Here is a 12,500-nt window from a genome sequence, read left to right as displayed (position 1 = left end):
GGTCTGGGTCTATTGAAGTCTCCAGAACTTCAGAGAGGACCCCAAGAATTCCACACCAATAACCATACAGGCTAGAGCATAGGGCAAAGCAGTGGAGTAGTGTACCCTGCTCAGCCTGACATTTATCACACATAGGGGATGTATCAGGAAATATCCTATGCAGTTTAGTTTTGGAATAGTGTAATCTGTGTAATACCTTAAATTGTATGAGACGATGTCTGGAGTTAATGGAGCAGGTGTGGATATACTCCAAGCTATCCTCCCAGTCTGCCACCGAAATATCAGTCCCTAGTTCTTCCTCCCATTTTGCCTTAATAGCATCAGTAGAGGGTGCGCTAACAGATTGAAAAGCGTCATATAGACGAGATATCAGTTTGTCTGAGGTGGGACATATTTTTATGCATCCGTCAAACATGGAAGGTTTAGCATTCCCAAATGTTGGGAGGTGTTTTCTAACATAGTCCCTAATTTGTAGGTATCTGAAAAAGTTACTTCTGGGAAGGTTATAAGTTTCCCTCAGCGATTCAAAGGAAGCAAATGTCCCTCCTATATATAAATCCCCTATGGTACTTATCCCCAAATCTCCCCATCGCTCAAAGGTGTTATCAAGGTTAGAGGGGGCAAAGGAGGGATTCCTGGCAATTGGTCTAAGCTCAAAGTAGACTTTAATTTGCTTCCAGATTCGGACTGTGCTATGTATAATAGGATTGTTACGGTAAAGTGACATCTTGACAGGTGACAAAATCACAGCACCAATAGAGAAGGGGTGACACTCCTCACGCTCCATACTAGGCCAGCTGGATGGCAGGGGTGCGTCATCCAGCAAAAACGTAACAGCGCGGAGGTTAGCGGCCCAATAGTAAAATATACAATTTGGGAGAGACAATCCTCCTTCCATCTTGGATTTACATAGGTGTTTTTTTACCTATCCTGTGTGTTTTATAATCCCAGATGAAAGGATTGATAATAGAGTCCAGTTGTTTATGAAAGGATTTAGGTATGAATACTGGGATGTTCTGGTATAGGTAGAGCAGTTGTGGGAGGAAGACCATTTTAATGGCATTAATTCTTCCGAGCAGAGAAATTGGGAGAGTTCTCCAAAATTGTATGTTTGCCTTGAGATTTTGCATCAGAGAGGGGAAATTCTCTTTAAATAGTAAGGAGTATTGTTTGGTAACTACAATTCCAAGGTAGATACATTTTTCTGAAGATAACTTAACTGGAAGATGTTCTAGCCATGAGGTGTTTTGCAACCGTATGGGCATTAATTCACTCTTGTTCCAATTTATTCTGTGTCCCGTGAAGGTACCAAACAAATTAATCACCTCTGGAATAGCTGGATTCCTTGCTTGGGGTTCTGTTACATAGAGGAGAATATCATCTGTGTATAGGGAAATCTTATTTAAAGTATCTTTAGTATTATAGCCGTGTACTGCTGAATGAGATCTGATTGCTTGAGAGAGAGGTTCAATAATTAGGGCGAAGAGCATAGGCGATAGCACACAACCCTGCCTTGTCCCTCTGTAAAGGTTAAATCGGGGCGACAGTGATTGGTTAGTGAGTATTCTCGCACAGGGGTTCCTATATAAAAGCTGGATCCAATTTATGAACCCATCTCCAATATTACATTTCTGTAGGACCTTGAATAGATAGGGCCACTCAACTTGGTCAAAGGCCTTTTCGGCGTCAAGAGATATAATCGCAAGGTCCACGTTAGGTAACCTCTGAGAATACATAATGTTGAAGAGGCGCCTGAGATTGAAGAATGAGTTTCTGTTAGGGATAAAGCCGGTCTGGTCCGAATGGACCAATTTGCCAATTAAAGTGCTAAGCCTGTTAGCCAAAGTTTTTGCTAAAATCTTTTGGTCTGTATTAAGGAGGGATATTGGTCTGTATGACCCTACCTCTTCCGGATCTTTACCCTTCTTATGCATAACTGTAATAAACGCCTCATCCAAAGTAGATGGGAGAGCTCCATCCTCATTGGCCCGAACCAACATTTTGTGCAGGTAGGGAGAGAGCATGTTGCTGAATGTTTTATAGAATTCACCAGGGTATCCATCTGGGCCCGGGGTCTTGCCACTATTTAGAGATTTAATTGTTTCTCTAATTTCTTCAAGAGATATTTCCTTATTCAGGAAGTTAGAATCTTCCTGGTTCAGGGCAGGAAGATTACAGTCCTCCAAAAAGTTTTGCATAATTAAGGGTTTAGGATCCGCTTTAAGATGTATATAGAGTCTCATAAAACTGACGGAATCTGTCATTGATGTCTTTGGGGTAGGAGAGTAATTCCCCAGATGCAGATTTAACTTTGTGAATCATTCGGTCACTCACATTTTTTCGAAGTTGTCTGGCGAGTAATTTGTGTGGTTTGTCACCAAACTCAAAATATTTTTGGTTGGCATAGAGAAAAGATTTAGCAATTTTAGCCGAGAGGATCTGATTGTATTTAAATGTTAAAGACATAATTTTTTTATGTTTCTCCATAGATGGATGTCTAGCATTCTCCCTATCCAGCAAGTGAATTTGTCCCTCCAGTTCTACCAATTTTCTTCTGTTTTGCCTACTCCTGGCAGTCTGAAAGGAGATGATACAGCCTCTCAAATAAGCCTTCAGCGTTTCCCACAATAATGCTGGGGAAGTCTCTGTGTTGTCGTTGGTATCAAAGAAAAATGTAATTTGGTCTTTAAGATGTTCACAGAATGTTGGTTCTGTGAGGAGCTGGGGATTCAACCTCCAGACCCTCTCGTTTGGTACGATGTCACCCAATCTCAGGGAGAAGGTGAGTGGACTGTGGTCAGAGATTATAATATCATGATATCTCACATTACAGGTATAGGGGAGTAGTTTAGCATCAACCAAAAAGTAGTCAATTCGAGTATATACATTGTGAACATGAGACTAAAATGAGTATTCCCTAACCGTAGGGTTAGAGATTCTCCATATATCAAATAAATTCAAAATTTTTATGTAGGTATTCAAGAATTCGCTTGAATAGGAGGTAGGGGTTCGCCGGGTAGAGGATCTATCCAAATATTGGTCTAGTACACAGTTAAGGTCCCCTCCAATGACCAGATTAGTATGGGAGATATCTGGAATCAGGGAAAGGACTCTTTTGAAAAAAGAGGGGTTATCAATGTTTAGCCCATAGATATTTAGTAGAGTTACAGAAGTAGAGTGGATCTCTCCTATTACGATCACATAACGACCCTCTTTATCCACAATAGTGGTTTTATGTAGAAAGGGAATTCCTTTCCGTACCAGAATAGCTGTGCCTCTCGTTTTGGCAGAGAAGTTAGAGTGATACACTTGCCCCACCCACTTACATTTAAGTCTGTTATGAGAATTGTTTTTCAGATGGGTTTCTTGCAAAAATATAATATCAGACGAAAGTGCTTTCAAGTGGGCTAGGACCTTGCCTCTCTTAATTGGTTCGTTTAAACCCTTGACATTCCAGGAAGTGAATGTAAGCCCCGCCCTCCTCTCATTTGTAGTTCCTATGGTGGCCTGCATAACATGTAACTCACTAAAAAGGTAATAAAGCGCACCAAACCATCACGATCAGCAAATGTAGCACCTACACAGTATCCAACCCACCCCTCCCCCCCGCAAGCACCTTTACTCTCCACCCTGTTCCCCTACTTTCCCCAACCTTTACCCCCCACATCAACCCACATTTAACAGGCATACACAAATAGGACAGAAAAAAATATGAAAATAAAAATAACAAACACATTGTCTGGCCGATGCCAAAAAAGCACGGCACAACCTCGAACAAGAGGTAAAACAAAAATAAAATCCCAACTATACGTTCACCTCTCACTATCCTACAACTTCTACTAACATATGAACTGAGGAGGCTCCCGCGCTTAAAGTGTTCAATTAGCATCTAATAAACCTGAACAGAATAAGTTGCAACTTAAACATATTGCGCACTTAAGGTTAATCTTGGGTCAATCCCTGAGATAAGCAAGATGTATCATCACAAGATTCTATTGCTAAGCAATGCCGGTCTAAACATAAACCATCAGTAACCGACATAGACAGCAGTACAGTTACATATTGTGGGTTAGGAGATGGGAACAAGGATTTTTATAAATTGAACGTACCCCCCAATCAAAAAAATTTATAATAATAAATAATTTTAAAAAAATAGTGATTTATATATACATATGTGCACACATACACATATACACATCCATACACACACATACATACATGTGCATACCTACATACATACACACACACACACATACACATGCGTATATATATATACATACAAAAAAATATACATATAAAATAAATATTCTTAAATATATACAGATACATACACACGCATACACATACACAAACATTCATACCCCAGAATAATAATCTATACTAATTTAAAATATACACATACACAATACTAAAATGCTAAGAGAAAATAATAATAAAGTACAAATAATAATTATATGTACGCACACCTACACAGACACAAGCACCACGGAGGGCTGGTGGGAATCAGATCGTGAGAGCGGGCCAGGCTATGACAAAGGCAGAACAGCACAAAGCATCAACTTGCTATCCAGGTGTCTGCATCGGCCCCTTCCCAACCATCACCCCAGACCCCTGCAAGCAATAAATACATGGTATGGTAATAGGAATAATGTAAGAATTGAAAAATAAATAACGAAACAAAACAAAAATGGGGGAATATAAGTATATCCATCCGAAAGTGTCAATGATCCGACCTGGAATGCCTCCCAAACAGGCATCGCTCTAAACCCAGTCAGAATGAAAGTGAAATTAACGTTAAATGAGAGCTCTGACCGCCCTCCATTGGTCAGCTCAGCCTATTACATGTTCGGTAGCCCTTGCTGAGACCGTTTAATACGGTTTCACCCGTTATGGTATAGTATGGATTCGAGTCCATGAGCAGACCCTAACACACAATGACAAGGCACTCTAGCCTGTACGGGGGATTGGCGTATATTCCCGGATAAACTTCTCTGCGTCCAAAACCGAGGAGAGCCAAATCTTCTCCCCGGAAGGCGGGATAATTCTTAGTCTTGCAGGGAAGAGCAAGGCTGGGCGAAGATGGAGATTGTAGAGTTTGGTCATGACATCTCTGTAGCCAGCGAGGTGCTTTGCCACATCAGGTGCATAATCCTCATAGACACGAAAGGGGTGCCCTATATGTAACAGGTTGCCCTTCATTCGAGCCTCGCACAGGATAAGATCCTTGGTCTTGAAACTGTGACAACAGATGATTACTGGGCGAGGACGCTGGCCCGGTCCAGGCACTTGTTGTAACAAGTGCCATAAAGTAAATTAGGTTAGATTATTTCGCAAAAAAGTTGCAGGAGCCTCTCACACACAGCCGTTCACTCCAACATGCTAGCTCCGAGAAGAATGTGAATTGTCAGAATAATAGTAGAGAGAATATTTTATTTCAGCTTTTATTTCTTTCATCACATTCCCAGTGGGTCAGAAGTTTACCTACACTCAATTAGTATTTGGTGGCATTGCCTTTAAATTGTTTAACTTGGGTCAAATGTTGAGGGTAGCCTTCCACAAGCTTCCCACAATAAGTAGGGTGAATTGTGGCCCATTCCTCCTGACAGAGCTGGTGTAACTGAGTCAGGTTTGTAGGCCTCCTTGCTCGCACACGTTTTTTCAGTTCTGCCCACAAATTTGCTATAGGATTGAGGACAGGGCTTTGTGATGGCCACTCCAATACCTTGACTGTGTTGTCCTTAAGCCATTTTGCCACAACTTTGGAAGTATGCTTAGGGTCATTGTCCATTTGGAAGACCCATTTGCGACCAAGCCTTAACTGACTGATGTCTTGAGATGTTGCTTCAATATATCCACACAATTTTCCTTCCTCATGATGCCATCTATTTTGTGAAGTGCACCAGTCCCTCCTACAGCAAAGCACCCCCACAGCATGATGCTGCCACCCCGTGCTTCACGGTTGGGATGGTGTTCTTCGGCTTGCAAGCACCCCCTTTTTCCTCCAAACATAACGATGGTCAATATGGCCAAACAGTTCTATTTTTGTTTCCAGAGGACATTTCTCAAAAAAGTACGATCTTTGTCCCCATGTGCAGTTGCAAACCGTAGTCTGGCTTTTTTATGGCGGTTTTGGTGGCTTCTTCCTTGCTGAGCGGCCTTTCAGGTTATGTCGATATAGGACACGTTTTACTGTGGATATAGATACTTTTGTACCTGTTTCCTCCAGCATCTTCACAAGGTCCTTTGCTGTTGTTCTGGGATTGATTTGCACTTTTCGCACCAAAGTACGTTAATCTCTAGGAGACAGAACGCGTCTCCTTCCTGAGCGGTATGATGGCTGCGTGGTCCCATGGTGTTTATACTTGCGTCCTATTGTTTGTACAGATGAACGTGGTACCTTCAGGCGTTTGGAAATTGCTCCCAAGGATGAACCAGACTTGTGGAGGTCTACAATTTTTTTTCTGTGGTCTTGGCTGATTTCTTTTGATTTTCCCATGATGTCAAGCAAAGAGGCACTGAGTTTGAAGGTAGGCCTTGAAATACATCCACAGGTACACCTCCAATTGACTCAAATGATGTAAATTAGCCTATCAGAAGCTTCTAAAGCCATGACATCATTTTCTGGAATTTTCCAAGCTGTTTAAAGGCACAGTCAACTTAGTGTATGTAAACTTCTGACCCACTGGAATTGTGATACAGTGAATTATAAGTGAAATAATCTGTCTGTACACAATTGTTGGAAAAAGTACTTGTGTCATGCACAAAGTAGATGTCCTAACCGACTTGCCAAAACTATAGTTTGTTAACAAGAAATTTGTGGAGTGGTTGAAAAACAAGTTTTAATGACTCCAACCTAAGTGTATGTAAACTTCCGACTTCAACTGTATATGCTATGAAAAAGTATTTGCCCCCTTTCTAATTTTTTCTTATTTTGCATATTTGTGATACTGAATGTTATCAGATCTTCAACCAAAACCTAATATTAGATAAAGGGAACATAAGTGAACAAATAACACAACAATTACATATTTATTTCATAAACAAAGTTATGCAACACCCAATTCCCCTGTGTGAAAAAGTAATTGCCCCCTTACACTCAATAACTGGTTGTGCCACCTTTAGCTGCAATGACTCCAACCAAATGCTTCCTGTAGTTGTTGATCCGTCTCTCACGTTGCTGTGGGGGAATTTTGGCCCACTCTTCCATGTAGAACTGCTTTAACTCAGTGACGTGTGGGTTTTCAAGCATGAACTGCTCGTTTCAAGTCCTGCCACAACATCTCAATTGGGATTAGGTCTGGACTTTGACTAGGCCATTCCAAAACGTCCAATTTGTTGCTTTTTAGCTATTTTCATGTAGAATTGATTGTGTGTTTTGGATCATTGTCATTGTCTTGCTGCATGACCCAGCTGCACTTCAGCTTCAGCTCCAGCTCACAGACGGATGGTCTGACATTCTCCTGTAGAATTATCTGATACAGAGCAGAATTCATGGTTCCTTCTATTAAGGCAAGTCGTCCAGGTCCTGAGGCAGCAAAGCATCCCCAAACCATCACACCACCACCACCACGCTTGACCTTTGGTATGATGTTCTTACTGTGGAATGCAGTGTTTGGTTTTCGCCAGGCATAATGGGACCCATCTCGTCCAAAAAGTTGACTCAAGTTTGCCAAAAAGCACCTGGATGATCATCAAGACTCTTGGAAGAACGTTCTATGGACAGATGATTCAAAAGTATAACTTTATGGACGACATGGTTCCAGTAATGCCTGGCGAAAACCAAACTCTGCATTCCACAGTAAGAACATCATACCAAAGGTCAATTATGGTGGTGGTGGTGTGATGGTTTGGGGATGCTTTGCTGCCTCAGGTATCAGAGAATTCTACAGGAGAATGTCAGACCATCCGTCTGTGAGCTGAAGCTGAAGCGCAGCTGGGTCATGCAGCAAGACAATGACAATTATCCTAAACACACAATCAAGTCTACATGAAAATTGCTAAAAAGCAACAAATTGGAGGTTTTGGAATGGCCTAGTCAAAGTCCAGACCTAATCCCAATTGAGATGTTGTGGCAGGACTTGAAACGAGCAGTTCATGCTTGAAAACCCACACGTCACTGAGTTAAAGCAGTTCTACATGGAAGAGTGGGCCAAAATTCCTCCACAGCGACGTGAGAGACTGATCAACAACTACAGGAAGCATTTGGTTGGAGTCATTGCAGCTAAAGGTGGCACAACCAGTTATTGAGTGTAAGGGGGCAATTACTTTTTCACACAGGGAAATTGGGTGTTGCATAACTTTGTTTATGAAATAAATGAAATAAATATGTAATTGTTATGTTATTTGTTCACTTATGTTCCCATATTAGATTTTGGTTGAAGATCTGATAATATTCAGTATCACAAATATGCAAAAGTAGAGAAAATTCGAAAGGGGGCAAATACTTTTTCATAGCACTGTATCTATCTATCTATCAGTTTATCTCTCTCTCTCTCTCTCTCTCTCTCTCTCTCTCTCTCTCTCTCCCTCTCTGCCTTCTTCTCTCTCCTCTGTCACCATGTCATTATATCCCCTCTCTCTCTCTCTCTCTCTCTCTCTCTCTCTCTCTCTCTCTCTCTCTCTCTCTCTCTCTCTCTCTCTTCCTCTCTCTACATCCCTCTCCCTCTCACTTTCATTTCTCTCTCTCTCTCTCTCTCTCTCCCTCTCTGTCTTCTTCTCTCTCCTCTGTCACCATGTCATTATATCCCCTCTCTCTCTCTCTCTCTCTCTCTCTCTCTCTCTCTCTCTCTCTCTCTCTCTCTACTTCATCCCCCCCCTCTCTCTCTCTCTCTCTCTCTCTCTCTCTCTCTCTCTCTCTCTCTCTCTCTCTCTCTCTCTCTCTCTCTCTCTCTCTCTCTCTCTCTCTCCCCTTCTCTTTATTCCCTCTATACCTACCTATCTGGACACCAGTACGTCAAGTCGCCAACCCACCATGTCCCCATGTCAGTCTCTCCATCTCTCCATCCCTCCTTCTTTCCTCCCACTCTCATCTCTTCTTCTTCTCTCCGTCCACACTCTGACTGACAGACCTGTCACTCTGCACACTCAGGCAATTATTGGCTATTTTCAGAGAGAATTAGAGAGAGAACGCATGAGTGAGAGAAAGTACTGAAATTGAATTGAAAGTGAGAGAGAGAGAGAGAGAGAGAGACACAGAGAGAGAGAGAGGGAGAGAGAGAGAGAGAGGGATGAAGAAGGAAAGGAAAGAGAGGCAGAGAGAGGGCGAGGGAGCCTTGTGCATGTCAGTCTCTCCAAGTCATCATATCTTGAAGAATGAGAACTGACTGACAGACAGAGCTTCAGTCAAATCAAATCAAATCAAATGTTATTGGCTACATGCGCCGAATACAACAGGTGCAGACATTACAGTGAAATGCTTACTTAAAGCCCTTAACCAACAGTGCATTTATTTTTAATAAAAAAGTAAAATAAAACAACAACAAAAAACTGTTGAGAAAAAAGAGCAGAAGTAAAATAAAATAACAGTAGGGAGGCTATATATACAGTGGGGAACCGGTGCGGAGTCAATGTGCGGGGGCACCGGCTAGTTGAGGTAGTTGAAGTAATATGTACATGTGGGTAGAGTTAAAGTGATTATGCATAAATAATTAACAGAGTAGCAGCAGCGTAAAAGGATTTGGGTGGGGGGGCAGTGCAAATAGTCCGGGTAGCCATGATTAGCTGTTCAGGAGTCTTATGGCTTGGGGGTAGTTGAGAAGTCTTTTGGACCTAGACTTGGCACTCCGGTACCGCTTGCCGTGCGGTAGCAGAGAGAACAGTCTATGACTAGGGTGGCTGGAGTCTTTGACAATTTTGAGGGCCTTCCTCTGACCCGCCTGGTATAGAGGTCCTGGATGGCAGGAAGCTTGGCCCCAGTGATGTACTGGGCCGTACGCACTAACCTCTGTAGTGCCTTGCGGTCGGAGGCCAAGCAGTTGCCATACCAGGCGGTGATGCAACCAGTCAGGATGCTCTCGATGGTGCAGCTGTAGAATTTTTTGAGGATCTGAGGACCCATGCCAAATCTTTTCAGTCTCCTGAGGGGGAATAGGCTTTGTTGTGCCCTCTTCACGACTGTCTTGGTGTGTTTGGACCATGATAGTTCATTGGTGATGTGGACACCAAGGAACTTGAAGCTCTGAACCTGTTCCACTACAGCCCCGTCGATGAGAATGGGGGCGTGCTCAGTCCTCTTTTTTTTCCTGTAGTCCACAATCATCTCCTTTGTCTTGGTCACGTTGAGGGAGAGGTTGTTATCCTGGCACCACACGGCCAGGTCTCTGACCTCCTCCCTATAGGCTGTCTCATCGTTGTCTGTGATCAGGCCTACCACTGTTGTGTCGTCGGCAAACTTAATGATGGTGTTGGAGTCGTGCCTGGCCATGCAGTCATGGGTGAACAGGGAGTACAGGAGGGGACTGAGCATGCACCCCTGAGGGGCCCCCGTGTTGAGGATCAGTGTGGCAGATGTGTTGTTACCTACCCTTACCACCTGGGGGCAGCCCGTCAGGAAGTCCAGGATCCAGTTGCAGAGGGAGGTGTTTAGTCCCAGGATCCTTAGCTTAGTGATGAGCTTAGAGGGCACTATGGTGTTGAATGCTGAGCTGTAGTCAATGAATAGCATTCTCAGGTAGGTATTCCTCTTGTCCAGGTGGGAAAGGGCATTGTGGAGTGCAATAGAGATTGCATCATCTGTGGATCTGTTGGGGCGGTGTGCAAATTGGAGTGGGTCTAGGGTTTCTGGGATAATGCTGTTGATTTGAGCCATGACCAGCCTTTCAAAGCACTTCATGGCTACAGACGTCAGTGCTACGGGTCGGTAGTCATTTAGGCAGGTTATCTTAGAGTCCTTGGGCACGGGGACTATGGTGGTCTGCTTGAAACATGTTGGTATTACAGACTCAGTCAGGGACATGTTGAAAATGTCAGTGAAGACATTTGCCAGTTGGTCAGCACATGCTCGGAGTACACGTCCTGGTAATCCGTCTGGCCCTGCGGCCTTGTGAATGTTGACCTGCTTAAAAGTCTTCCTCACATCGGCTACGGAGAGCGTGATCACATAGTCATCCGGAACAGCTGGTGCTCTCATGCATGGTTCAGTGTTGCTTGCCCCTGTCACTGGGCAGCTCGCGGTTGTGCTTCCCTTTGTAGTCTGTAATAGTTTTCAAATCCTGCCACATCCGACCAGCCTCAGAGCCAGTGTAGTACGATTCAATCTTAGTCCTGTATTGACTCTTTGCCTGTTTGATGGTTCGTCGGAGGGCATAGCGGGATTTCTTATAAGCGTCCGGGTTAGAGTCCCGCTCCTTGAAAGCGGCAGCTCTACCCTTTAGCTCAGTGCGGATGTTTCCTGTAATCCATGGCTTCTGGTTGGGGTATGTACGTACGGTCACTGTGGGGACGACATCATCGATGCACTTATTGATGAAGCCAGTGACTGATGTGGTGTACTCCTCAATGCTATCTGAACAATCCCGGAACATGTTCCAGTCTGTGCTAGCAAAACAGTCCTGTAGCTTAGCATCTGCGTCATCTGACCACTTTTTTATTAACCGAGTCACTGGTGCTTCCTGCTTTAGTTTTTGCTTATACGCAGGAATCAGGAGGATAGAGTTATGGTCAGATTTGCCAAATGGAGGGCGAGGGAGAGCTTTGTACGTGTCTCTGTGTGTGGAGTAAAGGTGGTCTAGAGTTTTTTTGTCCTCTGGTTGCACATTTAACATGCTGGTAGAAATTAGATAGAACGGATAAGTTTCCCCGCATTAAAGTCCCCGGCCACTAGGAGCGCTGCATCTGGATGAGCGTTTTCTTGTTGATTTATGGCCTTATACAGCTCATTCAGTGCAATCTTAATGCCAGCATTGGTTTGTGGTGGTAAATAGACAGCTATGAAAAATATAGATGAAAACTCTCTTGGTAAATAGTGTGGTCTACAGCTTATCATAAGATACTCTACCTCAGGCGAGCAAAACCTCGAGACTTCCTTAGTATTTGATTTTGTGCACCAGCTGTTGTTTACAAATATACACAGACCGCCACCCCTTGTCTTACCGGAGTCAGCCGTTCTATCCTGCCGATGTAGCGTATAGCCCGCTAGCTGTATGTTATCCATGTCGTCGTTCAGCCACAACTCGGTGAAACATAAGATATTACAGTTTTTAAAGTCCCGTTGGTAGGATAACCGTAATCTTAGGTCATCCAATTTGTTCTCCAATGATTGAAGATTGGCTAATAGGATTAATGGGAGCGGCAGTTTACTCGCTCGCCGTCGGATCCTTACAAGGCACCCTGACCTACGTCCACGATATCTCCGTCTCTTCCTCATGCGAATGACAGGGATTTGGGCCTTGTCGGGTGTCTGTAGGATATCCTTCGCGGCCGCCTTGTTGAAGAAAAAATCTTTGTCCAATACGAGGTGAGTAATCACTGTCCTGATATCCAGAAGCTCTTTTTGGTTATAA

The 12,500-nt window shown here is 43.4% G+C and overlaps 1 protein-coding gene across 1 annotated transcript in view; it reads left to right on the top strand.

Moving 5' to 3' along the window:
• LOC121551511 (protein sidekick-2-like) overlaps positions 1-12,500 on the top strand; it is a 274,719-nt gene that overhangs the window by 201,046 nt on the left and 61,173 nt on the right. The window lies entirely within an intron of this gene.

Source organism: Coregonus clupeaformis, chromosome 35, assembly GCF_020615455.1.
Source record: "Coregonus clupeaformis isolate EN_2021a chromosome 35, ASM2061545v1, whole genome shotgun sequence".
Classification (NCBI taxonomy): domain Eukaryota; kingdom Metazoa; phylum Chordata; class Actinopteri; order Salmoniformes; family Salmonidae; genus Coregonus; species Coregonus clupeaformis.
This window is presented reverse-complemented; position numbering and strand designations above follow the sequence as displayed.